The sequence below is a fragment of the Caretta caretta genome, chromosome 5 (genome assembly GCF_965140235.1).
Source record: "Caretta caretta isolate rCarCar2 chromosome 5, rCarCar1.hap1, whole genome shotgun sequence".
Lineage (NCBI taxonomy): Eukaryota > Metazoa > Chordata > Testudines > Cheloniidae > Caretta > Caretta caretta.
In genome coordinates, this window is record NC_134210.1 from 24,529,360 (window position 1) to 24,549,567 (window position 20,208).

At 44.8% G+C, this 20,208-nt stretch overlaps 1 protein-coding gene and 1 long non-coding RNA gene across 5 annotated transcripts in view; one reads left to right on the forward strand and one right to left on the reverse strand.

Annotated features, from left to right (window-relative positions):
- Window positions 1-20,208, reverse strand: part of ADAMTS12 (ADAM metallopeptidase with thrombospondin type 1 motif 12) — a 317,885-nt gene that overhangs the window by 165,297 nt on the left and 132,380 nt on the right. The window lies entirely within an intron of this gene.
- LOC125636864 (uncharacterized) lies at window positions 7,972-18,195 on the forward strand. The gene is made up of 3 exons (XR_007356740.2): window positions 7,972-8,158; window positions 16,568-16,650; window positions 17,616-18,195. It is a non-coding gene; the product is annotated as an uncharacterized LOC125636864 (long non-coding RNA).

The following is a 20,208-nucleotide window of genomic DNA, read 5'->3' on the forward strand; positions in this document are numbered from 1 at the left end:
CACGGCACTGCTGCTAGAGTCAGAGTGGTAAGAGATGCAGCAGCAGCAAAAGTGCCCCCTCCCCAGCAAATTCTAGAACTGGGATGGCTAATAGTGAGACAAAGAGGTCATGGCACTGAAGGACCAGAAGGCCCGGACCAGACCAAGAATGCAGCAACTACAGCAGTGAGCAGGATCAGAGGCAGCTGCAAGCACAGGCAGCGGAGATAACATTGAGAAGCGGCAGGGGTGGTAGCAGCATAGCAGAGGCATCACTCACCCACACCTACCCCAAGCTGGAGGTAAACCCACTTGAATGCAGCCCTTGGACTCTGTCCTAACCTCGGACAATCAACAGTGCGTGGGATGCAGCGGAGGGAAAGGGGAATGGCATGTTAAAGGGACATTCATCCATTGGACTTTCACAACACAAGGTGGAAAACTGAGGCAAAGGCCTACTGCCCAAGATACAATGGGGCAGGTGTTTTACCTACTGTCTGCATGCTTCTGAGTCATTATTGCTGTGTTTTCCCAAATTAATTCTGAGTTCCCACTCCAATTAATAAAAGTTCTATTTTGTTATACATACACTTGGTGCTTATGAGTGGGGAAGTATTGCCCATGATATCCAGTATGGGTTCCCATCTGGGGTGGTAGGTGACAACTAAGGGTATCATCAAACACTACAACCCATACTGGATAGGGTCCCCATCCTGAAAGAAATCTTTCCTGATGTCTGGTCTTCAAACAACCCTCGCATCTCTCCAAGCTCACCATCAGAAGCAAGCTCCCCGCAGACCAGGACACACCAACTCAAAGCAGCATCAGACCTTGCCAAAACAGATGCAAAACCTGCAGACATATCTACACTGATCAATGCCTCCCGATAAACATTTTCAAGATTCATGGGTCGTACACATGCCTATCACAACATGTGGTGTACCTTCTCCAATGCACTAAATGCCCCAATAGCAACTATATGGGTGAAATCAGATAATCACTGTGCTCTTGAATGAACACATACAGGGAAATGATAAAAGGACAAAAACACCATGTCACCTGTGGGTGAACACTTTTCACAAAGTGATCACTCTATATCAGACTTCTCAGTCCTCAAAGGAAACCTGCACAACACTTTCAAAAGACGATCCTAGGAACTTAAAATCATAACTTTGTTAGTCACTAATAATAATGGACTGAAGAGAGACACTGGCTTTATGGCGTGTTACTATAATCTATAAGGCACTACCAACCCCACACCCCCAGCTGCTTCCCCCCCACCACCCTTCCTTTCCTCTCTGTGTCAGGAGGCTATTAAGGGGCCACTTCACCTTGAATGGTCCCTTGAAGTGTGTGTTAACTACTTAGGTTTAACATTCTGTTCCACCTTGTATTTAGCTGTGACACGCTGAGTTAGGGCAGGTCTACACTCAAAATGCTGCACCAATGCAGCTGAGGGCACTTTTACATGAACAGGAGAGCTTCTTCCGTCGGCTTAGTTAATCCATCTCCCTGAGAGATGGTAGCTCTGTTGATGGGAGAAACTCTCCCATTGACATAGCACTGTCTACACGGGTGGTTAGGTCAGAATATCTAAATTGCTCAGGGGTGTGGATTTTTCACATCACTGAGTGACATAGTTTTACATATTTAGGTCTGTAGTGTAGACCTGACCTTAGTTTCCTAGACTGAAGAAGAGTTCTGTGTAAGTGCAAAAGCTTGTCTCTCTAATAAAATATAATACCTCACCCAACTTCTCTCTCTAATATCCTGGGACCAACATGGTAACAACAACAACAGGATGTCTTATGTCATCCATGACCTTCCTACTGGTAACGGATTGGGTAAGGAGAAAGACTACAGAACCACCAAGGAGTATACAATGGATTTCCACAAAGAAACTACAAGACCTCGACTTTGCAGATGACATCAATCGGCTGTCCTATACCCACAGAGATATGCAAGCTAAAACAAATGATCTCCAGATCTATGCAGTTAGTAGAGTTGAAAATCAAAACAGAGACATTCAAAACGTCGAGAACAAGAAACACCAGTAACACTTCCTGGGATTGACAGTAAAAAAAAAAAGGGGGGAGTCTGACACCTCACATATTTTGGCAGCATCATAAGCAAAACAGATGGAACGCATGAAGACATTAAAGCCAGAATAGCGAAAGCCAGACATGCCTTCTGTGACACACTGTACCTCAAAACACCCCGTACCTCCAGATCCACCACTGTTATAGGATTATGATAAATATGCCTTGTGAGGTATCACTGGAAAAGTTATAATCTGTTGAGCATCACTACCCTGCTAAAATGTGTATATCATTGTATATAAAGTTATTAAATGTTTCTATATGTTTGTTACTGAAACATGTTGTGAGTCTGGGAAATATCCACAGACTAGCTCTTCAGTAACAAAGAAATGACCAACACCCACCCAGATGTTAAGTGACATCACCAGCCATTCACCAGCAGTGGGAGTTCTAAACAAGAAATTTACAATTCATCTGAAGGACAGTTGCTCAAGCATGTACACTTTGAGGCTGCCTAATCCCATGACACAGCAAGGATCTTTCCATCACCTGGAGGAGAGTATAAAATAAGGGACAGCAACACCACGACCTTACCTCTTCTCCCCCACCTACCCTGAAGGCAACAAGATCTGGAAGATAAAGAAATATTTGAACTGGGGGAAAGTGGTCCTAACTGGAAAAGTTTTCCAGTTAGCACAGCCTGCTGTAGGTTTTGTGGTAAGAGAAACCTTATTACTTCAAACTGGACTCAGCTTAATAAAGTTGAGGAATTAGACTGATTTTATCTTTTATTCCTTTTTGTAACCAATTCTGAACTCCTATGCCTATACCACTTATAAATAACCTAAAATCTATCTTCCTATAGTTAATAAATCTGTTTTATATTTAATCTAAACCAATGTGATTTTGGCTGAAGTGTTTGGGGAAATCTACTCAGGTTAGAAAGGCTGGTGATGTCCACTACCCTTTGACGGAGTGGCAAACTAATTAATGTGCTTGCACTGATCAAGAAAGTCTTGAAACAGTGTCAGACTCACACTTCTGGGGTGCAAGGATGGGGGGGATTTGCTGGTGTCTCCCTGAATACAGTTCATGAGTGGCTGGGGAGAGCATTCATGTATTTTACTGGGTATGCCTCTGCACGCTGACGGCTGAGTGAACAGAGCGGGGAATGGGGGGTGGAAGAGAGGGGGCAGTTTGCTGTTCACTAGCATAGCAGTGTAGAAGACAGCCTGAGCAGGAGAGTTAAAGGTTCCAAAGTTCAGATTGCACCCTGGGGGATGTCACACCTTCCCAACCCTAAAGCCAATCTAGAGAAACAGAAACCTAGATCTCTGAATTAAACATTGTAAAATCTGTTTTATTACATGGTGCTGGAAGTCGGAGACTTATCAAGACCTTATTATCTAAATTCCAATTTTTATAAACTGCTGCCTTAGACAAATCCTCAACATCAGATGGCCAGAAATAAATCACAAATAAAGAGCTGTGGAGGATGAAACTGATAGGACAGGAAATTATGGAGCAAAAATGGAGATGGCTGGAACACACATAAGGGAAAGAACCAAACAACATAAGATGGGTGCTCAACTGGAATCACCAGGGCAAGAGGTGCCAAGGTAGACTAAAGACAACTTGGAAGTGCATAACAGAAGCAGAAGTGAATGTTATTTAAATGAGATGGGAAGAAGCAGCAAAAGACCATCAAAAATGGAAGGCAGTGATGAAGGCCCTATGCTCTGCGTGGAATAAAGAGGCATAAGTCAAGTAAGTAAAGTCAGGGCTGAATAATACACAGAGTAATTATACCAGATTAAAATGATGTTGCTCTCATGTGTGCAGGAAATCATATTCCCTTTGTGACAATGCAGGGAGAAAACAGTTGAGCCTTCACTCTGCTCACTTAGATAGCAATTAGTTCACCAGGGAAAGCTGACTGAGGTAATCAGATAATCAGGCTGGCAGGCTGGGTGGGATAAAGAGCTAATTAGCCCATCAGCCCAAGTCTGATAAAGAGTCACAGGAAGGAACAGTTAGTTGAGCCCAGCCACAGAGAGACCTCAGGGAGGGGAGACCTCTGTTCTCGTCAGGTCTTGATGAGAGGACCAAAAGCACTGTGAATGCACGACGACTGAGGTCTGCACAGTTTCTGTGGGACAAGATGACAGGAGTAAAGGTGTGCCCTGTTAGACCCTTATTTAACAAATCAATGCAGCTTCCTATTAGATTTTGCTAAGTAATAGAATTACATTGCCATCATGCTTGTGCTAGATCCCTCTTTCATATAATTTATTTTCCAGCCAGTAACATTGATAGTTTTACTTTTAAATAGATTTAAATTTATCTTCAGTTTGATCACAGCTTCAGCAAAACAATTTAAGTCTATTTTTCTGCAAAACTCCTTTCTAAGAGAGGATCAGATTCCCCTGACATAATGACATTTGGTATAATTTGCCTGTCAACATCAAGGCCCCTTTTTCACGTTCTCTCTTACAGATTGTGCTCAAGGAAAAGTGCATTATGTGTGCAGTGTACCACTGAGGGACCTCAGAGTGCTGACAGCCCAAAAGCACAACCAGAGTCACTAGGAGTTAAGATGCATTCAACACCTTGCAGGATATACTCAGCTCCTCATAGGATCAGCTCAAATATGCCTCACTACAAGAGTGAGCTCTTGAACTGATTAGAATGGGTTCAGGGCAAACATAACTAACATAGGCAGCATGGAAAATGTCTAGATGAACTGATCCTTTTCTCCTCAATTTACTTCCACTTCACACAAACAAAATAGTCTCTCATATTTATTATTTTACATGGTTCACACCAGAAACACAATCATCAATCTGAGGTGATGGATCACATACCATTCAAAGCATCCTGCATTACTGTTTTACCTATAATCCTCATTTGGGGTTTTTGTCCCACTCTGTCCCTAATTTGGGTTTAGGCAAGAAGTACTGTCATTTTGGAGGTGTGGTGAACCCTCCAAGAACTGAATAATTCTAATCCTCTGTCACAAGCCTGGGTTTCCTATGATCCAGTCTTAGAAACCTGCTGCCACCATCAAACTTCTCAACTGGAACTTAACCTTGGGGCACCCCTCTCCCTCTCCCCTCTTTACAAGGATTCTGTCCCCAGGAACGCTGGTTCACTGACAGGTATGCAATGCTTAATTTGTAATGAAAGAGGTGCCGGGACTCAAGCAATTAGGTGTTCGGGATCAAGCAATTTTTTTACATTCATAATTAATTCAGCAAGCCTAGAGGTGCCGGCAGTATGAACTGACAAGCCTAGAGGTGCTGGGGCTCAGTTCTGGCAAGCCCTGGCACAAATTAGACACTGCAGGTATGATAGGTGTTCTTCAAAGGCAGCTGCAGAAGTCACCATTTACCATATCCCTGCTGTAGACCAAATGATTGCATTTGTAATTTATTATTTACAATTAAAACCTATGAGTGAACTCTGGTACTGACCATCTTGAAATGCCCACTGTTCTTGTTCTGGAAAATCAGATACAGATGACAAGCATGTCTGCCACTCATCACCACTCCTGGTGAAGGATTGAAAGCATAAAACTGACAAACTGTTGGCCTCAGCAGCTATAAGCAGAAGAATGTTTAGAAAATAGTTATAGCTAAAGATGGTCAAAAAACAGTACATATATTTTGTGAAAAATCTGAACACAAGATTTTTTATTTAATTTGAAATTTTTCATTTTTTTTTTAAATTTTCTGTTCCTGGCCTGGTCTCCAGCCTACTTTGAGTGACAGGTTTCAAAGTGGTAGCAGTGTTAGTTTGTATCAGCAAAAAGAATGAGGACTACTTGTGATACCTTAGAGACGAACACATTTATTTGAGTATAAGCTTTCATGGGCTAAAACCCACTTTATCGGATGCAGTGGAAAATACAGTAGGAAGACACACACACACACATGAAAAAATGGGTTTTTTGAGTGAGTGAGCCTGTGTTGGATAGCCTATGGCTGTTCTACAGAGTACCTGCACAGGGAGAAACTCTCCCCTGGTTAGCTAAGGGATTTTTACGGCCCCAGTATGCCCTATGTCCCTGCCTTTTGTTAAGGAAAAATTAGCACATGTGACTCCATTTTGGTTTGGGGCCCACCATTGTTTAAATGCCAGCATATCATACACCAGGAGGAGTAATCCTTAGATATTGAATCCCTGTGAAAATCCTCCTCCTTGTCTCCAGCCTGCCTTGACTCCCAGTATCTGGTTTTTGTCAGTCTCTAACTCCCTGTCTCTTGGCCTTGATGTGAGGCCTCCCATCCTGATAATAAAAGTTACTGATGCATAGCTTTAGGACCATGCTGTGTAATTAACATACTGGTATAGCACGAGGAATGCACCAAGCAGGGATAGGTGGTAGATAAGACAAGGGTTTGTTTATTGGCTAAGGTTTCCGATGCACGAGGGCAACATGCTTTGCTAAAAGGTATATAACCTTTGTATAATCTGCATTCAGGGTCCCCTCCTGGCTAGCAGGGGGGCACCACGCTCGAGCGTAATAAACTTAGTGTCTTTTGGGAACTCTGCAGTTGTGGACTTTGTTTCTGTGCCTCAGCCTAGATTCGAACTGTGCGTGTCCTATCAGGTATAATTCGCAGCACTGGTGTGCGTGTCCTACCAGGTATAATTCGTAACACTTTGTTTTGGTGGAGTCAAAGACTGGTTCTGCTCTGTAAAGAGACTCTAAAATTGGTATTATGAAATTCCATGTTTTTAGTCCCTCAGTGACTTCCACATCAAATTTGCTGAGGATATAAGATAAAAAGATAGTTTCCTTCCTGCCTAACTGCTTGGGATCCAGAAGATTAACCCACAATCCCTGGTTTGAGTCCCATCTGGGGTGCCATTCTGTAGCCTCTGTTTAAATTGAATTAATAGTTCTGTCCTAAACCACAATGTCCCTAGTAAGTCCAGCTCTTGTGTTGCTATAGTTTTAAGATCAACAAAGTGATAGTTACCCTTAATGATTCTCTTAGGTTGGGAGACTCTAGGAGTACATGAAGAACAAATACAGTGACCATCACCACAGTTACAAATAAGTCTTGTTTGTATTATAAGTTACACTCACATGCAAGTATACAAAACTTGAGAAGGTCCACATGATGGCAAAGGCTGTATTTATACTCACATACCCAAAGATATCATAGGGTTTGGTGGATTTCTTAACAGATGGTGTTACGATGAGTGACTCACTTCTGCGGTACCTCCTGCTGGCTGGCAGGGAATTAGCTTGTTTTCCAGCTCTGGAGCACCCTCTGCAGGCCGGTGCCATCGCTTCCAGACCCTGGTGCCCCTTTTTCTGGGGGTTCTGCCCCAGCAGTGTCCTCTCAGTCTCTGAGTCTTCCCGCTCTGGGGAACTCCCAACCCCCTAATCCCACCTTGCCTCAGTGCCTACTGCCAGTCACCATTTAGCCCCTGCAGAACAGCCTCATTTAACTGCTCTATTTTCCTCCTTAATTTCGTTCCACAGTACTGCATACAACATATATACAATCCAGTTCTATATCCTTCACCTCATGAGATTTTTTTCCTTGATTTTTCTTTCTCAAAAATACATTAGGTCCTATGTTTAGGTTTAGGTGGTCTATGTGTACGGGGAGACTTTGACAAACCAGTAAAGTGCCTGAAACCACTATGGTTTATTGCTAAAAGCAGCAAAGTCAGCAGGCTGCAAATTGGCCATTCAGCATTCTCAGTTTGACTAAGGCAGGAGGGGAGGGGGTTTGGGGTGCCACAGAAAAGGGCAGCTTGACCCCATGTCCTTCTGATAAGAATTGTGTTGAAGTTGCTGATCCTGCTCTTCTAAAATGCATGTATGAGCCACAGGAATGTCTACTGAGGCCTCAAGGCTGCAAACTCCGGAAAAACCCACACCTAGTTAATCAATAATGAGAAGGAACCTCTTGCTTGACCATTGAAACTGCTTACTTAACAAGTTTTCTTTAAGGGACATGTCATTCTATTACTAATGTACAAATAAGGGGGGAAGTTTGAGGTAGTTGGACTCTTTTTGGACTCTCCCTCTGGATACATCTTGAGTCCCAATCGGCAGACGGAAGATTTGGCCACCAGAAGCCTGCCACTGTGTCACTCGAGAACCACACTCAGCTCTGGTAATTATCAAGGGTTGGGGGTTGTGGCAAATTGCCAGCACTACTATGATGGGTCTCGCGCTTTCTCTTCTTGGGGAGGATTCAGGGCACCGTTTCTTGCCCCTGAACTGGGGTATTAACTGCTCCACTAGTGTCCTAGAGGAGGGGAGTGGAGAGGGAGGGACCCAGGCCCACCCTCTACTCCCGGTCCCAGTCCAGGGGGCCTAGGAATAGCGGTAAACCGCTTGAACTAGCGGTTCCTTCCCCTGGGCTACTTCCCTCTCCTGCCCTTCAGCTTGTGGGGCTTTCTGCCCTCCCTCAGCACAAACCAGGTGTCCCTTTACCTAGAGTCTTGGTCTTCTTAGCCCACCACAGCACTTCTCCAAACTCTCCTCTGCTTCCCTCCAAACTGCTCTCTGCTCCAACACCAATCCACTCTGCTTCAGCTCCTCCTCTTGTCTGATTGAAGCAGGGGGTTTTTATCATGTAACTGGCTTCAGGTGCTCTAATTAATCTATAGCAAACTTTCTTCCCTCTGGCTCCCTTCTAACACTCTCCTGCTGCCCTCTGGCCATGCTGTATCACAGGGTGTTTTACTAACCTGTTGCAGACATGTGTAAGTGCTTGAGACTAAGCAAAGTTTAGCTTTAAGTGAAAGCACTCTTGTGTGGTCCTGTTTGTGCCAGCCATCTATCGGTTGGACAGCCGTGTCTCCCCTGATTTATTTCCTGACACCACCTTGCACAGAGTAAAAGTTACCAAGAGCTTTGGGTTGAAAGAACTCCGGGTAACATGAAGGTTTGGCTGTCCAGTATCTCTGCTTCCCCTCCACCAGGGGTTTTGATATAGTCCTGCCCAAAAGGTATGACTATATGTGGTACCACTGTATCACAATATCCCCCTTAAACATTACTCATTAACAAGACAACTTATCTATTTACTATAACTACCATGTTTACGAGCGGATGTAGATCCCCCTTTTAATTTTCCCTTGAGCTCAGTTCCTACAGCATAATACGTAGACAGACAAGAAAAACCACAACAATGATGCAACAGCAAGCACACAAAAAACTCCCCTGGAAGTTCCCTGTTTTAGGTACCGTGAGTGTGATGCAGTCCTTCTACCTGCATTAATTCCGACAAGGATTTGTTTTCATCTGACTAAGTCCCTTAATCATTCCCCTTTTATCCTAGGGTAGTCTCTACCCTTCCCTCCACCCCTGCCATTTTTTTTCCTTTGTGCCTTCTAGAGTCCTGTCTGGGGAACCACTCTGGAGCCTCTATTTTAAACTGAATTGATAGTTCTGTGCTAAACCACAGTGTTCCTAGTGAATGAGTCCAGCCCCCATGTTGCTACAGTTTTAAGATCAACAGAATGAAAGTTACCGTTAGTAAAATTACCCAACTCTTATGTTGGGAGGCTCTAGGAACACACAAACAATGAAACACTGACCACAAACACACTGTGGTCCAGGTAAGGAATCTTGTTGTTATTATAAGTTTTACTAAGCAGATGATTAAGGTTACAATCACACACAAGTATACAACACCTGAGAAAGCCCATGCAATAGCCAATGCAGTATTCATGCTCACATACCCAAAGATATTGTAGCATCTGGTGGATCTCTCAACAAGTGGTCATTGATAGAGCAGTGATTCCTGCTGGGGTCTTCCCACCCTGTCCGTACCAGGGAACCCCTTTTATCCTGTTGTTCTGACCATGCATAACACCTTATGCATATGCATGAGGGTTCCAACCTCCTTTTCCTTATCTGTACTTCCACATCCCATACATTTTGGAGTGCCCTGCTTTTCATAGGTTGTTCTCTTAGTTTCCCTTATTCTCATTAGCATCTCATTAACATCCATGTAAACATGTTCCCATGGTAACCTGTGGCAAAAGCAGAACTTTCCATGGTGTTACAATCAGTTGTCTTGCAGTCTAGATGGGTACACTGTGGCATATTTTCCTGAACATCACCTAATGGCACATTCTTTATAGTAATTTTGTAACTTTACTGGCACAGTTTTATCCTAGGTCATCTACTTATGTCAACCCTCCTTAAGCCTGAGGCCTCATATGGCTATGCTGAAATCTGACAGACCTCTCAGCCTGTAGCCTTGCATTACAGCCTTGCTTTACTTATATTCCTAATTCACACTCATCACTCCTGAATATTTACCAATCTTATACTCCAATAATCCTATGCTACTTATATGTACAATTTAAATCTATTCTTCACACATTACCTATGAAATAACATGTGAGTTAACCACAATAGAAAACACAATTAAATGATAAAATAAACTAATTGGCTGCCAGATAGAGTGTTTATTTCTTTTGGTATAATTACTAGACACAAGCTCATACCAAAACCCTGGCTCCTGGATCATTTCTTATAAACTGCTAGAGATAAAATTCAAGATGTTTGCTCTACAGAGGTATTTCCTTCAGATGAACACAGAAAAGGACAATGTTATCTAAGCAGGAAACAAATATTCAGTGTCATCATCTCAGAAGACAACAAACAACCACCTTCCCTCTCCACTACATAAAAGCCTACAGGCATATTTCACAAGGTGAAATAGCCATATTTCCAACAATCTTCACTTAACGTGAAAACTGCTCTGCACACTTCCACTACCTCAGATCCAGGCGTAGGAAGCCACTTTCAGAGGTAATGTAAATTTCCTAAGGAAATCAGTAACTTCCACACTAAGGAGACAGAAGGGAAGAATTGTAACAGGAGAAGCAACAGAAAGGAGGAAGTTGTGAGATCCAGTTCACCCTCCACTGACCCCCAGCATATGCATTACACTGTCATTGACTCACTGATCTGTAACACACCATCATTTACAGCACTCCTAAATTTGGCTCCACAGCATTTGCACATAAGTAACTCCAGAATTTTGAATAATTACATCCTGCAACATAACTTCTATTAGTAATTTTGCCTTAGAGAAGTTATTATCCAGCATGCACTACTCTACAGCACAGAGCTCACTTCCTGCTGTCTGAAGCAGCCACATTGCCAACTGCAAGGATTATCCTGCAACCTTTGTCAAATGGTTTTAATAATTAACAGCATTCGGGGGGGCACACAGGAAGGACATGCACAAATCCTATTAAACCATGGGCCATGCATGGCTTTAAAAAAATTAATTTACTGATTTTCATTATTAAAGCTGATTAGCCTCACTCAAATCAAATCCCCTCTGGGGTCTTCTATAGTATGAACACTTAGCCCTGGTCTACACTACGAGTTTAGGTCCAATTTAGCAGTGTTCAATCAATTTAACCCTGCACCCATCCACATAACGAAGCCATTTTTGTCGACTTAATGGGCTCTTAAAATCGATTTCTGTACTCCTCCCTGACGAGGGGATTTGTGCTGAAATCAACATCGTGGGGTTGAATTTGGGTTAGTGTGGACGCAATTTGACAGTATTGGCCTCCGGGAGCAATCCCACAGTGCTCCATTTTGACCGCTCTGGACAGCACTCTCAACTCGGATGCACTAGCCAGGTAGACAGGAAAAGCCCCGCAAAATTTTAATTTCATTTCCTGTTTGGCCACTGTGGCGTGACCACACAGAGCTCATCAGCAGAGATGACCATGGAGTCCCAGAATCGCAAAAGAGCTCCAGCATGGACCGAACAGAAGGTACTGGACCTGATTACTGTATGGGGAGACAAATCTGTGCTATCAGAACTCCATTCCAAAAGACGAAATGCCAAAATATTTGAAAAAATCTCCAAGGGCATGAAGGACAGAGGCTACCACAGGGACCCACAGCAGTGCCGTGTGAAACTTAAGGAGCTCAGGCAAGCCTACCAAAAAACCCAAGAGGCAAACACCCACTAGGGGTCAGAGCCCTAGACATGCTGCTTCTATGATGAGCTGCATGCAATTCTAGGGGGTGCCCCTACCACTGCCCCTCCCCTGTACGTGGACTCCTGCAAGGGAGTCTCACGCAACAGGGATGAGGATTTTGGGGATGAGGAAGATGATGAGGAGGGGGAGGTTGAAGATAGCACACACCAGGCAAGCGGAGAAACCATTCTCCCCGACAGCCAGGAACTGTTTATCACCCTGGAGCCAATACCCTCCCAACCCAAGCTCCCGGATCCTGAAGGCGGAGAAGGCAGCTCTGGTGAGCGTACCATTGTAAATAAAATACATGGTTTAAAAGCAAGTGTGTTGAATGATTAATTTGCCCTGAAGACTTGGGATGCATTCACGGCCAGTACAGCTACTGGAAAAGTCTGTTAACATGTCTGGGGATGGGGTGGAAATCTTCCAGGGACATCTCAATGAAGCTGTCCTGGAGGTACTCCCAAAGCCTTTGCAAAAGGTTTCTGGGGAGGGCAGCCTTATTGCATCCTCCATGGTAGGACACTTTACCACAGCAGGCCAGTAGCACGTAGTCTGGAATCATTGCATAAGAAAGCATGGCAGCATGTGGTACCAGAGTCACTACCCTTGATAGCAGCAACTCAGTGATTGTGTTGGCTACTTGGATCACAGCAGCCCCCACAGTAGATTTGCCCACTCCAAATTGATTCCCGACTGACCGGGAGCTGTCTGGCGTTGCAAGCTTCCACAGGGCTATCGCCACTTGCTTGTGAACTGTGAGGGCTGCTCTTGTCTTGGTATTCTTGCACTTCAGGGCAGGGGAAAGCAAGTCACAAAGTTCCATGAAAAAGTGCCCTTACGCATGCAAAAGTTTCGCAGCCACTGGGAATCATCCCAGACCTGCAACACTATGCCGTCCCACCAGTCTGTGCTTGTTTCCCAGGCCAAGAATCAGTGTTCCATAGCATGAGCCTGCCCCATTGCCACCAGGATGGCCAAATTGCCGGGGCCCGTGCTTTGAGAGAAGTCTGTGTCCATGTCCTCATCATTCTCGTCACCGCACTGCCATCGCCTCCTCGCCTGCTTTTGCAGGTTCTGGTTGTGCATATACTGCATGATAACGCACGAGGTATTTACAATACTCATAACTGCCATGGTGATTTGAGCAGTCTCCATGCTTGCCATGGTATGGCGTCTGCAGGAAAGCAGGAGAGCAGAGTTGCAGGGGAAGCGGTGGTTGGATGACCAGTTTTGCAGACCTACTGCACCGTCTGCTGCCAGGACACAACAGCTGAGCGGGCTGCACGCTTGCCGCGGTATGGCGAGACAAGAGCAGCCAAGCAGAGTTGCAGTGAAAGTGGCCCTGCGAGACCACCAGGAGAGCAGAGTGCCAGTGGAAGCGATGGATGACGATAATGATTTGCAGACCTACTGCATCATCTGTTGAAAGCAGTATGGCGCCCGCACGGAAAAAAGGTGCGAAACGATTGTTTGCCGTTGATTTCACGGAGGGAGGGGCGACTGAGGACATATACTCAAACCCACCCGTGACAACGTTTTTGCCCCATCAGGCATTGGGAGCTCAACCCAGAATTCCAAGGGGCGGCGGAGACTGCGGGAACTGTGGGATAGCTACCCACAGTGCAACGCTCTGAAAATCGACACTAGCCTCGGTACTATGGACACACTCCGCCAATTAAATGCGTTTAGTGGGGACACACACAATCGACTGAATAAAATCACTTTCTAAAAAATCAACTTCTATAAATTCAACCTAATTTCGTAGTGTAGGCATACCCTTCAAAATGTCTGGCACGCTTTATCCTTTGTACATTACCAGAAACAGCTCATGAAAAATTATTCATTGAAGTATGCTGCTAAAACGTTTTCATTTCAGTCATTACTGCGGACATCTAATGTAACGGATTGCCTTTTTCCTCACTGTCAGGCCAAACTAGCTCCCAGGACCAGCAGAATGGTCCTGCCATGGCTTATGATCGCCCATCTCAACGGCTCCCACTGCCCCTTGTTCCCCATACAGAAGGGTACGGAGGCACCTGCCACACTCTGACCTGGCTTTCACACCCCTCCCCATTAAATTGTGTTGCCTTTTGCTTTTGATGTGTGGCATATCTCTATGTGCAGAGCTCAGCAACCCTTTTGTTCTCAGAGAATTGAATCTAACTGCACAGAGGATACACACTGAGCTCCTCCTTTGCTCTGTGTATGTGAACCACTCTCCTAGCTCCCTGCCAGGGAAGGGCACTCACCACTCCCAACCACACTCCTATTCAGCTAATCAGATAAAATAAAATTAAATCTTGAGCCCAACAGGATTTGAACTTATGTAGCCCAGGAAGAGCAGCTGGCCCTGTTATCTGCAGTGCTGCACTGCAAGGAGAACGGATAGCTTCTTACTTACCTGACAATAGTTATTTTCCATTTCCTTTTATCATTTAGATACTTAATAAAGGTTTTTCACATTTTAAAAAAAGTAGCAATTTCAAGGGTCAGCTTTGAAAATGGTTCATTTGCTTGTTTGGTTTTTGAAGGGCTTGAATGTTTTTGTTTTTTTTTCAAGATATGCACAGACTGGATATCAGACCCACATGCACAGCTTCATTATGCATGGAATAAGGCCTTTTAGCCACTTTGCTGAAATCACTAGCCAAATGACTGGGGTCATTTTCTCTGTAACCTATTCTCTATAGCAAGGGAAGTCAATAGGCAGACCGCAGGCCAAATATGGACTGACAGATGAATTTGAACAGACTGTGAAATATTTTTATGTACTTATTATCATTATTGCTATTATTTTTGCATTAATTTCTCTGGAGTCTGAACCTTGATTATGCCTTAACCAAGAAATTTGGACCTTGATAAAAAAATAATTGATTACCCCGATATATAGTATTTCCTGTGTACCAGAACTCCCTTTATGTTTACCGTAATACCATAGCTAGATCACAGTTGAACAGACAGACTCATCTAGATCAACTCTTTCAGATTTAAAAACATATTTAGAAAAACTCACCTAACAATACAGTTTTTCACGCTTGGGTTTTATAGAGCTCTCCAGCTGAAACATGACATCCACACTAAAAAGCACTGGGCAGAAACAAATAAACTCATATCCAAGACTGAAAAGAGACTGCAAAAACTCAGAACTTCTGAAAATAAAGCTTTGGCTCTAGTCAATCCAAGGACTAACTTCTGTCACAAAGACTGTTACAAGAAATAATTTGCTCTCCATACCCTGAACAAGTAACAAATAATTTACTTGTATCCATTTACTTATAAGGCTTGTCAACACCGTGCCACAGTCCAGACTCTAATGGCCCCATGTTATTTTAAAGTAATTGGTGTCCATTTAAATTTGTTTTTATTTTCATTTGTATGTTGTTTACTCAAGACGGTCCCTTTCACAGGAGTAGGATGCACTGAAGAAATATCTGTTACAGGATTTCCTTGCAAATGGTAATTTCTGCAAACAATTATATACAAGTGAGCTAGAGGGAATCACACACTACTCTATAAAAGAGTCTTTCATGACCAATGAAACCCCATTAACAAGTTAAGTAAGAATTTCCCAAGAGTCTGGTTTTAGGCAGCTCATTGTTTTCAATTATTTCCTGTCTAAACTGTTCACCGCTAAAGAGGCATGTCAAAAATAATGTCCTGTACTCCAACCGCAGGAGATGTGAAGGCCCTTTGGCAAAGTCTCAGGTCTGGTCTCCACTACAGAGTTAGGTTGACAGAAGTCACCTTAATTCGACCTAATAATGTGTGCATCTACGTTACCAGGTCCCTTCCTTCCTAAGTTGACTGTAAAGTTGACTTCTGTACTCCGCCTCTGCAAGAGGCGTAATGCTTAATTCAACATCCACGGGTCAATATAGAGATAGTGTAGATGCTGCATTGTGTAATTCGAATTACTTGGCCTCCAGGAGATGTCCCACAATGCTCTGCTGTGACCGCTCTGAAAATCACTTTCAACTCCACTGCACGTCAGCCAGGTAAACAGGAAACAGCCCCTCCCCTGTTAGAGCCCTGGGAACTCTTGAATTTTCATTTTCTGTTTGATCAGCATGGAGAGCTCGCCTGCACAGCTGATCATGGAGCCTCAATGCTCCAAATGTGCTCCACCATGGACTACACAGCAGGTGCTTGATCTTATTGCTGTGTTGGGAGAAGAGTTTGTGCAGTCACAGCTGAGATCCAGCCGAAGAAACGCAGACATCTATACAAAGATCACGCGGGACATGGGGGGGAAGGGCTACACCAGGGACACGCAGAAGTGCCAACTGAAAATAAAGAACTTTGGCAAGCATACCAGAAGACAAGGGAGGCAAATAGTTATTCTGGTTCTGCCCCACAGACACGTTGCTTTTACAATAAACTTTATGCAATTCTTGGTGGCAACCCCACCACCACCCCAAAACGCAGCGTGAATACCTCCCAGGAGTCTGGGTCCCAGCCCACCTCAGGCAACAATGAGGAGGGCAGTGTAGAGGAGAAAAAGGAGGAAGAGAATGGGAGACAGGCCCTAGTAGCTGATCCATTCTCCCCAACAGCCAGGAGCTGTTTTTAACCACGGAGCCCAGCCGGTCGCAGGACAGAATGGTGGTCGAGCACAATGCTAGGGAAGGCACCTCTGGTGAGTATACATTTCCAGTGAAACTGAAGGGGTTATATGGTAATGTATTATATGTTTAATCAGAACAAAAACGGACGTGCAGAGGGTATGTGCTTCCCAATGGCCACTCCAGCTACGCTGATGGTGCTCCCTGAAAGAGACTGTTTATGTGCACAGGGATGGCACGAGAATCCTCCATTAAGATCTCCAAGAAACTCTGATGTAGGTACTCCACAATCCCTTGTAGAAGGTTTCTGGGGAGGGCTGCCAATCATTTCTTCCACCGCAATAGGACACTTTTCCTTACCACTCCAGTATTAACTCATTGTGGCACACAGCATTGCAGCATAAGGACCAGGTCTGTACTCAGACGATTGCAGCATCTGCTCCCTTGCTGTCTCTGTCACCCTCAGGTGACTGATATCACATAGGGTCACCTAGGGGATATGGGGGAACTTTACAGTACAAGTACTCAACCCACAAACAATAGAACAAGTGATCCACCCCCCTACAGTGAAATCCGGGTCCCATGGCCACATGGTCCCTAATGGCACTGTTGTTGTGGTTGGAAAGGATTGCCATATATTACACGCAGCATTAAGCAAATGGGATGGGGGAAGTCACACAAAGCCACGTCCACCACTGGAAAAAAAAAAAAACAACTATTTTGGGACGCTTAACGCTGGTGCCTGTTCTCAAGCACCGTCCATGTTGCTAGGGGGAGGGGGTGTAGCTCAACTGCCCAACTGTGCTCCCGACGCGGGTTTGTCAAAAGTTGCAGCACAAGGCCTGTCGCCCATGCCTTGGGAGCCATACTCACCATGGCTGGACCAGCGAACCGACTCATGGAATACCTAGGGATTCTGATTACATTGTAGTTTGCAGTGAAGTTTTCACTGCAAAAATATGGGTTTATTTTTTTAAATATCAACCTTGCACTAGAAACATTCTATGCACTGACAATGGTTGCCTGGTATGCTTTACAGCAGAAAGCTTGTCCTTTGGAGCATCCGGCACACAAGGAGAGAGGCTTTCCCAGCTTCGATGGTAGAAAAAGAGGACTCGGTATGACATGTTCAGTGAGATAATGAACGCCTTTGGAACAGCTGAGATAGAGCTCAGGTCATGGATGATTTCACCCTCCGAAAAACTAGACATGGACATGGAGAGCATCCCAGGTGCAGGAGCATGCCACAGAGGAGGAGATACTGTGTATTATGAAGGACCAATCAGATTATGTTGAGGCATCTGGTTAAGCTTCAAGAAAGGCAACTGGATGTTAGACTCCCTCTGCAGCCAATGCAGAACAGCCTGCCAGCCAGCATCACCTTGTTCACAATCCTCCTCTCCCAAATATTCCATGAGGCGAGTGTGAGGGGAGTTCAGTATCCCTTCCACTCAACCCCAGGGGAGGGTACAAAGAACAGAAGGTGCCCATTCCAAGACCTTTGATGGTTAGGAGTGCAAACAAGCTAACTCGGTTTCTCCCCTCCCCTAGCCCGAGGTTACCTTAATTTTCTGTGTCTGGTGTGTGCATAATAAAAGAAAACAGTTTGAGAGGGAAAATGCTCTTTATTTATTCCACACATGCATGGGGGAGGGGGTTTACTGGGGAACTAATTTAATGGAGGGCATAGTTTGGGAAGGCACAGTACAGATAAATGTCACATTACTGTGGCTCATTGCTGAAACGGGTTTTCAAAGCCTCACGGAGACGCAGAGCCTCTTGCTGGGCTCATCTTATTGCTCTGGTATCTGGCTGCTCAAAATGAGCTGCCAAGCAATCTGCCTCCACACCCCAGTCCAGCAGAAACTCTTCTCCATTTACCTCACAGACATTATGTAGCACACAGCAGGCAGTGAGGGCAATGGGGATATTGTATCAGAGGGGTAGCCGTGTTAGTCAATATCCACAAAAACAAGAGGAGTCCGGTAGCAGCTTAAAGACTAACAGAATTATTTGGGCATAATGGGGATATTGCTTTCACTGAGGTTTAACCTAGGCCTTCTCTACACTACGAAATTTTGTCAGCAAAAGTTATGCCGCTTTAATTAACGCACTTTAATTAAAACCGCTGTTGCATGTCCACACTAGCTCCTTGTGTCAGCAGAGTGCATCCACACTAACAGCTCTTGCATTGACACAGAGAACAGTGCACTGTGGTAGCTATCCCACTGTGCAACTGGCCGCAGGGTGCTTTGGGAAGGGTTTGTAGTGCCTCATGGGGCAGATACTGCAATACATGATGCAAGTTTCTCAATCCCATCGTTCCAGGGGCATCCTAGTAGATTGTAAACTGCTTTTTCAAGAGTGTTGGGGGAAATAGAGGAGAGTGGTGTGTCTGGGCAGGAGAGACAGCAGGCTGACCGACCTATCCTGAGGCAGTGGGAGGGAAACACCCACCCATGTCAACCCCCTGGCTCTGCTCCGCACAACAGTCTCATTCTGCTTGCCTGTCGATGATTCTGTGATCCTCAGCAGCTCTATGAGCAATCTGTGCTGAGGAATGTCAAAGCAGCACAGCGGTCTCCCATCCCCCCCGGCCAGCTCCCTGCCTGCTGCTGTGTTCCTAGTGCAGGGCAGAACAGGAGCATTCCATGCTAATGATTTGCTCTTTGTTCCCCAAAAGGAGCAGCTGTCAGATACTTCCCAGAGCTTTGAAGGGGGGAGGGGCGCATGCCTGCAGGGCAGCAGAGATCAACATAGTGAGCAGAGCTGTCATGGCAGGCACTGTGGAATAGTGGTGGAAGCCAGTTATGTCAACAAGACAAACAGCAGTGTCTACACTGAAGCTTTGTTGCTTTAACTTTGCCGCCAAAAGCTTTATGCCTCTCATTGAAGTGGCTTTATTTTGTAGGCAAAACAGCAGAGTTTTGCCACCACAAGTAGCTTTGTAGTGTGTACACCTCCCCTGTTTTGTCTACAAAAGGAAGCTTTTGCCGACAAAACCTTGTAGTTTAGACAAGGCCTCTCGTAAGCAAACTGCACCAGCAACCTTTTAAATGTTGAAAGGCACATTCCACCACCATTCTGCACTTGTTCAGCCTATAGTTGAACTGCTCCTTACTGCTGTCCAGGTGGCCAGTGTATGGCTTCATGAGCCATGGGAGCAAGGGGTAGGCTGGGTCTCCCAGGATCACAGTTTCATTTCAACAACATCAATTGTTATTTTGCAGTCTGGAAAGAAAGTCCCTGCTTGCAGCTTTCTGAACAGAACCGTGTTCCTTTCCTGGTGTAACCCTTCTGCCTGTCAGAGTTGGCAGCAACAAGGGCCGGATTCAGTATCTAGGGGTTCCGTTTCAATAATGCAATGCAAAACTGGCTCAAGCCCCCACCCAGTGACCTGGGACTATTACATACTTCCCCTCTCGCAAGCACAGAGTCTGAGTGTAGCAAAAACCTTTTAATAAAGAAGGGAAACAATGCAACATTATGTTGGGGAAACACCACAAACAGGATTCATAACACCAACTATGAGCAAAAGACCCACCCCCAAGTAAGTTTGGCAGTGTCCTTTTCCCCTCTGGGTCTTAAGTCCAGCAAGCCAATTGTCACACACACACACACACACACACAGT